Source organism: Mobula hypostoma, chromosome 15, assembly GCF_963921235.1.
Source record: "Mobula hypostoma chromosome 15, sMobHyp1.1, whole genome shotgun sequence".
Classification (NCBI taxonomy): domain Eukaryota; kingdom Metazoa; phylum Chordata; class Chondrichthyes; order Myliobatiformes; family Myliobatidae; genus Mobula; species Mobula hypostoma.
The window spans coordinates 20,373,214-20,386,779 of NC_086111.1; the positions used below are offsets into that span (position 1 = coordinate 20,373,214).

Consider the following 13,566-nt stretch of genomic DNA (forward strand, 5'->3'; position numbering starts at 1 on the left):
ATTATTACAGGTAGAACAATCCATAATAACCATCCAGTATTATAATACAGGATAAGCAAGCAAGAACAACTTATTTAATAGATATAGCTATTCCAAACACACATAACATACACAAATTAATTAGTGAAAAACACTAGTATGCTAAATTAAAAGAAGAAATTTAAAGACTATGGAACATGAACAGGGTATACATTGTCCCAATTATAATATCTACAACTGGTATCATCCCAAAGTCACTACACAAGGGCGTTAAACAATTAAGCCAACCCAACAACATTTATGTACAATATTTACTGAACACCACTAGAATATTCCAAAAGTTCTAGCAATTAAGAAATGAGTGTGCTTGGTTATGCCCCTGCCTTAGGTTTTAGCAGCTTGAATAAATAGCAGTAATAATAAATGGTAAGAACATGAGCTGTAGAGTCCTTGAAATTGAGTTCATATTGTGGTGGTCATGACCAGAAAATGGTGTATTTTGCTGTTCACCAATCATTTAAGGCCAACATGCAATTAGAAAGGCAAATAGTATGTTAGTCTTTATTACGAGGGGTTCTGAATTCAGGATAAGGAAATCTTATTGTAATTGTATATGGAGAGACCATGTCTAGAGACTTGTGCACTGATTTGGTGTCATTAACCTATGAGAGAACGTATTTGTCATTGAGGAAGTGCAACAGCAGGGATTCACTCAACTTCAAGTTCAGAGTAAATTTATTATAAAAGTACATTTATGTCGTCATATACTGCCCTGAGATTCATCCATGGATGACATTTGTATACAAACAGAAATAGTGTGCTTGGAAATGTAGTCTTTAGACTTTAAACAAGTGGAGAATTCATTGAAATTTACAGAATTCTTAAAGGGATGGCTGTGAGATTGCCCTGCTCAAACAGCAGTAAACATTTAGAATTCTTTATCTCAGAAGGTTGTGGAGATTCAGCCATTATTGGAATAAATTGGACTTTAGCAAGGCATTTGACAAGGTCCTGCTTGGGTGGTTGGTCAAGAAGGTTCAGTCGTTCGGCATTCAAGATGAGGTAATGGGTTTGGACATTGGCTTTGTGGGAGAAGCGTCAGAATGGTAGTTGATGGTTGCCTCTCTGACTGGAGTGCTGTGACTCATGGAGTGCCACAAGGATCAGTGCTGGGTCCTTCGTCATCAACATCAATGATTTGCATGACAATGTAGTTAACTGGATCAGCAAATTTGTAAAAGACACCAAGATTGGGAGTGTAGTGGACGGCGAGGAAGGCTATCATGGCTTGCAGAGGGATTTGTATCAGCTGGAAAAATGGGCTGAAAAATGGCAGGTGGGATTCAATGCAGCCAAGTACAAGGTTTTGCACTTTGGTGAGATCTACCAGGGTAGGTCTTACACAGGGAATGGTAGAACACAGAGATCTGGGAATACAGATCTATAATTTGTTGAAAGTGCCATCACATGTAGTTAGGGTCATAAAGAAAGCTTTTGGAACATTGGACTTCATAAATCAATGTAATGAGTACAGGAGATGGGATGTTATGTTGAACTTGTATAAGACATTAAGGAGGCCTAATTTGTAACATTGTATGCGGTTTTGGTCACCTCCCTGCAGGAGAGATGAAAACAAGGTTGAAAGAGTACTGAGAAAATTTACAAGGATGTTGCCAGTTCTGGAGGACCTGAGTTATATGAAAAGATTGAATACATTAGGACTGTATTCCTTAGCATGTAGAAGATTGAGGGGAGATTTGATAGAGGTATGCAAAATTATGAAGGGTGTAGATAGAGTAAATGCAAGCAGGTTTTTTCCACTGAGGTTAGGTGGAATTACAACAAGAGATCATGGGTTAAAGGTGAAAGGTGAGAAGTTTAAGGGGGACATGAGGGGAAACTTTTTCCCTCAGAGGGTCGTAAGAGCTGCCAGCACAAGTGCTGCATGCAAGCTCGACTTCAATGTTTGAATAGGTACATGGATGATAGGGGTAAGAAGGGCAATGGTCCCAGTGCAGCCTGATGGGAGTAGGCAGTTTAAATGGTTTTGGCATGGATTAGATAGGCCAAAGGGTCTGTTTCTGTGCTGTACTTCTCTATGACTCTAAAGGAATATGAGGATTGCACTGGTAAATGTCACAGAGATACAAGATCAGCCAAGATCATAATGAATAGCAGTGCAGACTCAAAGGGCCACCTATACTTTCAGTCTGATGTTTATTAAGTCTGTTATGATCTGCAGGCCTTGGATCACCTGGACAATAGTAATACCTATGTCAGGCTTCTGTTTATTGTGTACAGTTCAGCGTTCAACACCATCCTACCCTCAGTTCTAATCAATAAATTCCAAAACCTGGGCCTCTGTAGCTCCGTCTATAACTGGCTCCTTGACCTTCTCACCAGAAAACCACAGTCAGTGCAGACTGGAAATAACATCTCCTCCACGTGGACAACCAACACTTGAGCACCTCAAAGATGTGTGCTTAGCCCACTGCTCTATTCTGTCTACACCCATGACTGTGTGGCTAGGAACAGGTCAAACACCATGTATAAATTTGCCAATGATGCAACTATGCATGGCAGAATTTCAGATGATGACGAGGAGACATATAGGAGGGAGATAGATCAGTTGGTTGAGCAGCGTCACAGAAACAACCTAGTTCTCAGCGGCAATAAGACCAAGGAATTGATTGTGGGCTTCAGCAAGGGAAAGTCAAGGGATCTCACACCAGTCCTTCTTGAGGGACCAGGAGTGGAAAGGGTGAGCAGTTTCAAGTTCCTGGGTGTCAACATCTCTGAAGATCCATCCTGGGCCCAACATATAGATACAACTGCAAAGAAAGCACAACAGTGGCTCTATTTCATTAAGAGTTGGAGGGGGCTTGGTATGTGAACAAAAACTCTGGCAAATTTCTCCAGATATGTAGTGGAAATTATTCTAATTGGTTGCATCACTGTCTGGTATGGATGGGCCACTGCGCAGGACAGGAAGAAGCTATGGAAGGTTGTAAACCCAGTCAACTCCATCATAGGCACTAGTTTCCCCAGCATCGAGAACAACTTCAAAAGGCAATGTCTCAAGAAGGCAGCATTCATCATTAAGGACCTCCATTACCCAGGACATACCTCTTCTCATTGCTACCATCAAGGAGGAGGTACAGGAGCCTGAAAACCCACTCAGTGATTCAGGAACAGCTTCTTCCCCTCCACCATCAGATATCTGAATGGATATTGAACCATGAACACTACCTCACTCTTTATTTCCTTTTCTTTTGGTTCTCTGTTTGCACAACTTAATTAATTTTTAATATATATTTTGTACTGTAATTTCAGTTATATTATTGTGTATTGAAATGTACTGCTACCATGATACAACAAATTTCACGACATATGCCAGTGATATTAAACCTGATTCTGATTCTGTTTCAAGAGTCCAGATCCAATATGTTAACCAAATACTAATCAATTCAGTGAAACTGACTGAGTATACTTTGGGGATCCATCCTATTGTTGTAGACTTGGAAAAAGTCACAGGTATTTACTCATTTTTTCCTTCTAGTGATTTAGGATTTTATGGAGATCCCATTGATGCTGGTGTCCCATTGCCTTAAAACATCTGCTGTAAGTGGCCAACATCTCCAAAGGAGATTGAGAAGCTGGCATCAGTGCTACCCTGTAGATCACCTTATCAAAAGTCTTCCAAAGACAATCCTATCCTAGGGTTGGAGATCACAAAACATAGGAGCAGAATTAAACCATCTGGCTCATCAAGTCTGATTTCTTTCCTTCTCAACTCAGTTCTCATTCCATTTCCCTGTAACCTTTGACACCCTTAGTATTCAAGAACCTCCCAACCTCTGCTTTAAAAATACCCAATGACTTGGCCTCCACAGTCAACAACCTTCTATGGCACTGAATTCCACAGATTCACCAGCCTCTGGCTAAAGAAATTCTTTCTCACCTCTTTTCTAAAGGGAAGTGCTTCTATTCTGAGACTGTACCCTCTGGTCTAGACTTTCCCACATTCTTTCCATGTCCAGTTTATTTAGGCCTTTCAATATTTGGCCCTGAATGGTACAAACTATTGCTTTTGTTTGCAAACGAGTACTCATAAACATAGGGGCAATGACCAGTGCTGCCAATGTGTGTGGGTGGGAGAGAGGAACCCGTCTTGTTTTGTTTGTCGTGCTCTGTGTTGTTCTGCCGGGAATTGTGGGCATGTGTGGCGACACTTGTGGGCTGCCCCTGCACTTCATTATGTTACATCGGTTGTTAATGCAAACGACTCATTTCGCTGTAGTTTCAATGTACGTGCGATATATAATTCAATCTGAATCTGTTTTATGTGCGATCTGAGATCTCGATCATGCAACGTAACCAAAAGTTTGTGCTATACAATGAAAATGGCAGTAAACTTCATCACCAAGAGGAGGCTCCAGAAATATGGGAAGTGGTTCAGGTTTTATGGGGTCTTGACCCTTTATTAAGCCGGGGGTGTTGCGGGGGAGGCAGTGTGATGCAGCAGGTGACCTTGATCTAATGGATATTTAGTGTCAGGCTCATTCTCTTGCGTTCTACCATGAGAGAGTTGACAGTGGCTTGGAACCCAACTTCCAAATACAAGTCAAAGCAACTATCATCTGCTCAGTGTCTGAGGTTCTGGAGTGCAGTCACCAGATATTGAACTTCTCATTAGCTCTAATCTCATCAGCTCTAAACCAGACTACTGGGGGAAGGGCATCTTCCTCCAGTAGTTTGGTTTTTGCTCCAGATTTAAACATCAGCAGTCCCTGTGTCTCCAATTTACTGTTCCATGCAAAGTCTCTTTAAAGAAGTTTGCTCCCTCTCTCCAATGGGGGTTTTGTGTCTCTGTGAATGCTGCTTGACTTGCTGTGTTCCTCCAATAGGTAATTGGCTCTATTTCCAGCATCTGCAGAATCTCTTGTGTACCCCAAGAAAGATCCCTACCCATGGCCTGGCAGAATCTCTAAGCTTCTGTTAAGATGCTTTAGCTCATGAAGAGATGTTGTGAGGCCTTGTGTGATGAGGCATTAAACGTCTATCTCTCAATTATATGCCAGAGAAATGGACATTTCACCCCAGGAAGTATGAACATCTGCCAATAATGAGTCCTGATGAAGGGTCTCAGACTGAAATGCTAACTGTTTATTCCCCTCCATAGGTGCTGCCCAACCTGTTGCATTCCCCCAGCATTTTGTGTGTGTTGCTCTGGATTTCCAACATCTGCAGAATCTCTTGAGTTCCATAACCATGACATAGGGAAGATTCAGAATGACGTTCCTGCAGTGTTTGAAGTCTGCATTAACTACCTATGGTGAAATAAACTATATAGTAATTTATTTGTAGGACCATGAACAATCTCAGTTTCTTACCATCTGAATTTACACTCCAGAGATTCAGTCAGAAGGCTCTTACCTAAAAAACATTCCCTGCTACAATTGTTAAATTGGATGTTCTTGTCTGATCCAGTGGACACTTCCCTCCACTGAGGATACATTGCTGTTGAAATTAAGACTTGTTGCACTGTCTCCTCCAAATTTTCATCGTTAGCATCTCCCTTGACATTTTGCAAATATAATACTATGTTATTCTGGGTCAAACATAGTCTATCCTGGCCGAATCCCTCCCCCCACCCAAAATTTCTTCTGTTTGGTCTCCCTTTCCCATTAAGCACAGTTAATGAAATGAAATTCCATGACCTTGAGAAGTCTGCAGTTTAAGAGGGAGAAGCTAAAATCAGATGTATCAGTACTTTGGTAAAGGGAACTACAGAGGCAGATTATGGAGGAGTTGGCCAAAATTGATTGGAAGGGCAGAAAGGATGAAACACGAAGGTAAGCTACCCCATAATGTAAAAGAGGGCACCAAAAGTTTTTTTCAGATATATAAAAAGTAAAAGAGAGGTTCGAGTGGATATTGGACCACTGGAAAATGATGCTGGAGAGGTTGTAATGGCGGACAAAGAAACGGCAGACAAACTCAATAAGTATTTTGCATCAGTCTTCACTGCAGAAGACACCAGCAGTATGCTGAAATTCAAGAGTATCATGGGCAGAAGTGAGCGTAGTTGTTATTGCTGAGGAGAAGGTGCGTGGGAAGCTAAAAGGTTTGAAAGTAGATAAGTCAAGTGGACCAGATGACTATACTGCAGGTTTCTGAAAGAGATGGCTGAAGGGATTATGAAGGCATTAGTGCTGACCTTTCAAGAATCACTAGAGTCTGGAGAAGTTCTGGATGACTGGAAAATTGCAAATGTCACTCCACACTTTAAGAAGTGTGGGAGGTAAAAGACAGGAAATTATAAGCCAGTTAGCCTGACTTCAGTGGTTGAGAAGATTTGGAGTCAATTGTTAACGATAAGGTTTCAGGGTACTTGGACGCAGTAGATAAAATAGGCCAACGTCAGCATTGTTTCCTTGAGGGAAATCTTGCCTGACAAATCTGTTGGAATTCTTTGAGGAAATAACAGGCAAGATTGACAAAGGAGAGTCAGTGGATGTTGCTTACCTAGATTTTCAGAAGGCTTATGACAAGGTGCTGCACATGAGGCAACTAAACAAGATAAGAGCTCATGATATTACAGGAAAGATACTAGCACAGATAGATGATTGGGTGAGTGGCAGGAGACAAAGAGTGGGAATAAAAGGGGCCTTTTCTGGCTGGCTGCCAGTGACGAGTGGTGTTCAGCAGGGGTCAGTGTTGGAGATGCATCTTTTCATGTTATATATCAATAATTTGGATAATGGAATTGACGGCTTTGTGTCCAGGTTTGCAGATGATGTGGAGGTAGATGGAGGGGTGGTAGTTTTGACAAGCAGGGAGTCCACAGCAGGACTTAAAACAGATTATGAGTATGAGCAAAGAAGTGGCAGATGAAATACAGTGTAGGGAAGTGTACGGTCATGCACTTTGGTAGAAAGAATGAAGGCATAGATTACTTTCTGAATAGGGAGCAAATTCTTGAAATCAGAAGTGTAAAGGAACTTGGGAGTCCACGTGTAGGATTCCCTAAAGGTTAACTTACATGTGGAGTCAGGCGTAAGGAAGGCAAATATGACATTGGCATTCATTGCAAGGTGACTAGAATATAAAAGCAAGGATATAATGCGGAGTGTTTTTAAGTCATTGGTCAGACCACACTCAGAGTATTGTGAGCAGTTTTGGGCCCCTTATCTAAGAAGGGATATGCTGGCATTGGAGAGGGTCCAGAGTAGATCCATGAGAATTATCTGATGAATCAGTGGTTTAACGTATGATGAGTCTTTGATGGCTCTGGGCTGGTACTTGCTGGAGTTTAGAAGAATGAAGGGTGGGATCTCATTGAATCCTGTTGAGTATTAAAAGGTCTAGATATAGTGGGTGTGGATATTTCCTATAATGGGGGAGTCTAGAACCACACCACAAAGCCCACACATATCTGTGCAGGCAAACAAATGGGTATATTTAAAGCAAAGGTTAATAGTGTCTTGATTAGTAAGGGTGCAGAATGTTACAGGGAGAAGGCAGGAGAATGGGGTTGAGAGGGACAATAAATTGGCCATGATAAAACAGTACAGCAGACTGAATGGCACTAATCTGCTCTCATGTCTTATGGCCTCAAGTGAATCATTCACTGGGCATCGAGGATTGACCAGATACTCCATTCAGTGCTCTGAAATTGGGATGACATGAAGGGCGAGAGGTTGAGGGGCTGACGTTTGACCAACGTATTTAGCTGACGGCTGACTGTTCATAAGTTACACTCCAACAGAAGCAATTGGCACTCCAATTGACCTGAGTATCATCAGCTATTGGCCAACATCAGCACGACACAGATTAAGGCATTTCAATTCTTGTGGACTTGACAGAGTGGATGAACGGAATGGAGTGTGTGTTCCACAATTGCGAAATAAGGTGTCAACCATTCAGGCGAGAGGACCAAATGGTTGTATCCAAAAAGCAGAAAATTGTTGTAGTTCTCCACCCAGACGGCTGTGGGGCCCAGTCCTGGAGCATCTTCTGCACAGAGGGCAATGGAATTTTGGGTATTAAGGAAAAGAAGGAATATGGGTTTGACGCAGAGACAGAAGATTAATCATAAGCTTGTTGAATGGCAGAGAAGGCACAAAGGGCTGGATGGTCCTGTTCCTATTTCTAATGTTGTTGTGTATGTCCTGACCATCCTGTTTGAGTTGCACACACAGCTGTGTGAAATGTAAAACAGAATGAGGGTAAAATGTTTTCTGATACTTGACATCATGGCTAGAATGTACCGATATTGCGTCAGAAAACTGTGGGTTCATAACCAGGAGGAGCAGAGTGTAGTGTTCTAACACTACTAGTCACAGGGTTGTGGGGGGGGGGGGGCGGGTGGTCAGGTCATTTGTAACAACCTTTCACTGTTGCATTGTTTTTGGAGGAACGTGAGTGGTGTTCAAAGTTCAATTATTAAAGTATGTATATGTCAGCATATACTACCTTGTGATTCATTTTGTTGCAGGCATTTATAGGAAAATCAAGAAATATAATAGAATTTATCAAAAAAAATATACATAACAAACCTGCCTCCAACCTGACAGCATGAACGTTTGTCTCCACTTTTGGTAATTTTCCCCCTCTCCTTCCCCCTTCCTCCGGTTTCCTCACTCTGGCCCCCTTCTTACCTCTTCACTTCTCCTCACCTACCTCTCACTTCCCCCTGGTGCCTCTCCTCCTTCCCTTTCTCCCATGGTCCACTCTCCTCTCCTATTAGATTCCTTCTGCTCCAAACCCTTTACTTCTTCCCCTCATCACCTCCCAGCTTCTCACTTCATCACCCCTCCCCAACTCACCTTGCTTCACCTAACACTTTCTAGATTGTACTCTTCCCACTTCCCCGGCTGCCCCTTCCCTTTCCTTTCCAGTCCTGGTGAAGGGTATTAGCCAGAAACGTGGACTCCTTATTCCTCTCCATAGATGCTGCCTGACCTGCTAGTTCCTCTAGCATTTCGTGTTTGTTACTATAAATAGCAAAGACTGACAAACACCAAAGAGGACAAATTGTGCCAATAATAAAAAAGTAAATAAATAATACTGAGAACATGAAGCATAGAATCCCTGAAAATGAGTCTATAGGTTGTGGTGTTGATTCACTGTAGGACAATACACTGAATTAACACTATATTCAACTTAGAGAAAGACATACTGATTGTATTTATTATTATATGATTGGAAATAAAGTCCATTTTTGAAATAAAACTTTGCAATGTCCTGACATTATGCAAGGCTCTGTACAAATGTGATTCCTCTTTTCTTTATATCAATGCGTTAACCTTTCTCTACAACCACCAATGTATAAATAGACCAAGTGAGTACATGTCTTGCTAATGCTTCTCAGCAATGTATTTATGCACAAAATTTTTCCTTCTCTCCTCAGTCTTTGGAAGAACAAAATTTCAGATCTGTCCCCGAAAGAAGTTAAAAACCTTTTTTTTAAATTATGAAATTAAAAATGAGACAAGAGATTTCCTTTGGAAAATTAAAGCTGACCAACAATAATGGTGCATCGAACAAAAAGAGTCAGATGGTGGTTCTGCAGTTGTTGTACATAGCTAACAGGCAAGGATACTTGCAGTTTAAATTTCAGTATTTCACTTCAGGGTTCAGGTCAGATCTCTTCAAGTATGTTGATACAGTCTCCTTGCAACATCGATGCAATTTCTTGTTACTGTTTGGACAGTTCTTGGGAAGAACCTATAGCCAAATCATTAACTTGCCTTTCTTCTTCATAGATCCTTTGTGGTTTCAGCTGTTGTCTTAACTAGAGCTATACTTTCACACACAAACCAACAGACATTGTAACTCTACATTTATTAATTAGCACCAATTCTTAGCCATCCATTGCAAACTCAAGTATGACAGTACCACTGAGTCCAGATGCCTTGAATTAATATTGCAGTGTGCAATGAGAATATTGCATTATAAAGTATGCAATAATTAAAATTGCAGTGGTAATGTAATAATGCACGTAATTGTCCCAGTTACTAAATAAACCAGTCCCTTATCATTCTCGATGTTTGAACCATAGTTTGGTGGTTAGCACTCAGGCCTCAGTCATGAGGATGCATGTGTAAGCCCTACTGCAAAAAGCTGAGCACAAGTCTTGGGTCAACACTTCCATGCATCACTATGGTCCTGCACTTTGAGGGCAGCACAAAGAAAGGCCCATTAAACTAGTAGTTTATCTGACCTTTCTAATGGATACAAAACAAAATCCCACGGGCTGCAGGTATAAAGCAGAACGGGTGTTGTACCTGGAGTCCTGGCCAAAACTTATTGCTCATAGTAATGAAAAAAAAACTTCCAGATTATCAGTATATTAATGTTACTGTCAGTGGAGTTTACTGTGGGCAAATCAACTGTTGAGTTACCATTTCTTGCCTCCCAATGCTCTGACCTTCCTCACCAGCCTAATAAGCATTACCAATTTAGAACCTTTTGGAAACCAAAAACACTGAATATATTAATCATATTAATTGGCTTGTTATTCATCAAAGAGTTTCATAAGGCATTAAAGGTTCAGCAAGTATTGAAGTCCTTTTTGAACTCTGCTTTGGGTTTTGTGTTTTGAGTCCCTGAGTGACTTTTCATTACATTTTTAAGTAAAGATACCATTACTTCATGTAGCAAAGACATTCAACTAATTGGTCTTACTTCCCCGGACCTCCACTCCCTGCTTTATGTATAAGAATCCCATTAGACATCCACAACTGCTGCATACTGTATGTATTCTACTAAATTGCCTTTAATTCCTTTTCATGTGGGGGTGGAATCCATCTGGATTAGTTGTCATATCCTTTCAAATTCTTGGCACTAAATGTGGTATCTCATATGTTACAAAAGTGGCTGCATTTCAAAAGTCACCTATTGGTGTTATGGGGCATCCTGGGCACTATATAGATGCTAGTCTTATTTTCTTTCAATTTGGCCATAGAAGAGAGCGAGAGTGCTGCTGACTTATGACAGTGCGTGGTTGGGGGGATATTAACCTTGGGTAGGCTAATGGCACAGCTCCAGTGACACTGATTCAGCCCTGACTTCTGCTGCTGTCTGCGTGGTGCTTGCAAGCTCTCCATGCAACCACGTATGTTTCCTCTGGGTGTGCCAATTTCCTCCCACATCCTAAAGACATGGTAGGTTGATTGACTGCAGTATATCACCCCCCCCCCCCAGTGTGTAGAGAGTGGTAATTGCACCTGGAGTATTGAGAGCTGTTTGGGACCCCTTTTCTAAGAAAGGATGGGCTGGCATTGGAGGGTGTCCAGAGGAGGATCAGGAGAATGATCCTGGGAATGAGAGGGTTAATATACGAAGAGCATTTGATGGCTCTGGGTCTGTACTCGTTGGAGCTTGGCGGGATGGGGAGTGGAGTATCTCACTGAAACCAATCAAATATTGAAAGGCCTCGATAGAGTGGATGTGGAGAGATCCACTCTTCAGAGGACCAGAGGGTATAGCCTTCTAATACAAGGATGGCCCTTGAGAACAGAGGTGAAGAGGAATTCCTTTAGGCAGAAGGTGGTGCATCTGTGCAATTCATTGCCACAGATGGCTGTGGGGCCCAAGTCATTGGGTATATTTAAAGCAGATGTTGATAGGTTCTTGATTAGGAAGGATGTTAAAGGTTACAGGGAACAGGCATAAGAATGGATTTGAGAGGGATAATAAATCAGCCATGATAGAATTGTGGAGTGGACTTGATGGGCCGAATGGCCTAATTCTGCTCCTATGTCTTATAGTCTTATGGGCAGAATCTGTGAAGAAGTTAACTGCAAAGTAGGGAGTATAAATGGTATAAGTGCAGAAGTTGTGCAATTGGGTGATAGATGGTTGGTACAGACTGGTGGATCAAAATGTTTGCTTCCATGTTTTCTGACTCTATGGCATTCTACTTTGCTATATCTCCCAGCTGTTTGTGGTTTTATCCTTCTCCCATTCCTCCTTCTCTTCTTTCTCTTCTAGCTGTGCCCAACGTTCAATTTCATGATGACCAGATCCCCACAAAGCCTCCACCCAAATGGCCGTGCATCCCTGCATTGCAAACAACATCCCTGAAAGCCACTTCCCCTGACCTTGCAAATTTCCCAGCAGAATTCAAAGTTCAAAGCAAATTTATTATCAAAGTACATATACGTCACTATATACTACCCTGAGATTCATTTTCCTGCAGGCAAACAACATAGAAATACAATAGAATCAGTGAAAAACTACACACAAGGATTAACAACCAACCAACATGCAAAATGACAAACTGTGCAAATATAAGTCAATCTGAGAGCATGAGTTGTGCAGCCTTGAAACAGAGTCCATAGGTTGTGGAATCAATGCAGGGTTGAGATGAGTTTAGTTATCTGCACTGATTCAGGAGCCTCATGGTCAAAGTGTATTAGGTCCTGTGTTGGACCTAAGGCTCCTGTACCTCCTTACCGATGGCAGTAGCAGGAAGAGGGCATGGCCTGGTTGGTGGGGGTCCTTGATGATGGATGCTGCTTTCCTGTGCTAGCCCTGCTCGTAGATGTGCTCAATGATGGTGAGGGGTTTGCCTCTGATGGACTGGGCTCAGCTGAGTTTAATAGGGTCTGAGGAGTATTGAGGGTGCTATAACGGTCTTGGTACTTTGCCAGCAGTTTGAAGGTACCCACAGTGATGAAGAGGATGAGCAGGTTATTTTTTAACCCTCTTCCCTTCTCTCCCACCAATACCCCTCATCTCACCGACAAAGTACCAAGGCCAGTTGTAGCATCCCAATATTCCCCAAAACCAATGGAGCTCAGCTGTCTTGCACACAGCAAACAAAACAAAGATGTAGAATATGGTGAGAAAACCAAGCCAACCTTCAGAATATATAAAACAAATCTATCATCCTGTTCTGAACACTGAGCCTTGACGGTTCTCGTTATGTTCCAGCACCTCTTCTCTGGCTGCTATCCATCACCGACAGTGTCCTGGGACTCCAGGGTTTGGATATTGAGAGTCTCAGGTGCAGGGGGCTGTCGGTGATGAAAAGGTTATTCCCTTCCCTCCATCAGCACTAATTCCCTGTGTAAATCATCATCCTGAAAGAGGGGAGCGGTATTGGACAGGGATGCCTGCTTCCCGCGGGATGCAGCTCTCCTCCGTCAGCAAGGTGGGGTTACAACGCCACACTGCCCAGACCCATACAAACCGCCCTCTCCCCGTTCTGCAAAACAAAAGGTCAAGGGAAGCCTTCAACTCAGAGAGCACAGACATGAAAGATCAGGCAGAAGTCAGCGGAGGTGAAGGGGGTGGATGAGGGAGCATATGCGGCGGGTATGGGGGAAAAGGTGTTGAGGGTGGGAAGAGGAGTAGTGAAAGGATACAGGGGAAAAAAAACACGGTAGGGAACTTTGATACCAAATAGCTCGTGGTCATGGTCCAAACCCAGTATGAGAAAACAGGCGAGGCAACCAACTGGGTAAAGGGGAGAGGAACCGGTCACCTCCCTGAGCTGATTCAATTCCATTCCCGGGACGGACGGAGCTCCACGCTCGGTCCACATCGAGGAGGGAGAGGGACTGGCGCCTCCAG

The 13,566-nt window shown here is 42.4% G+C and overlaps 1 protein-coding gene across 2 annotated transcripts in view; it reads right to left on the reverse strand.

Annotated features, from left to right (window-relative positions):
• The window catches only part of srgap3 (SLIT-ROBO Rho GTPase activating protein 3), a 289,258-nt gene that overhangs the window by 274,360 nt on the left and 1,332 nt on the right, over nt 1-13,566 (reverse strand). The window lies entirely within an intron of this gene.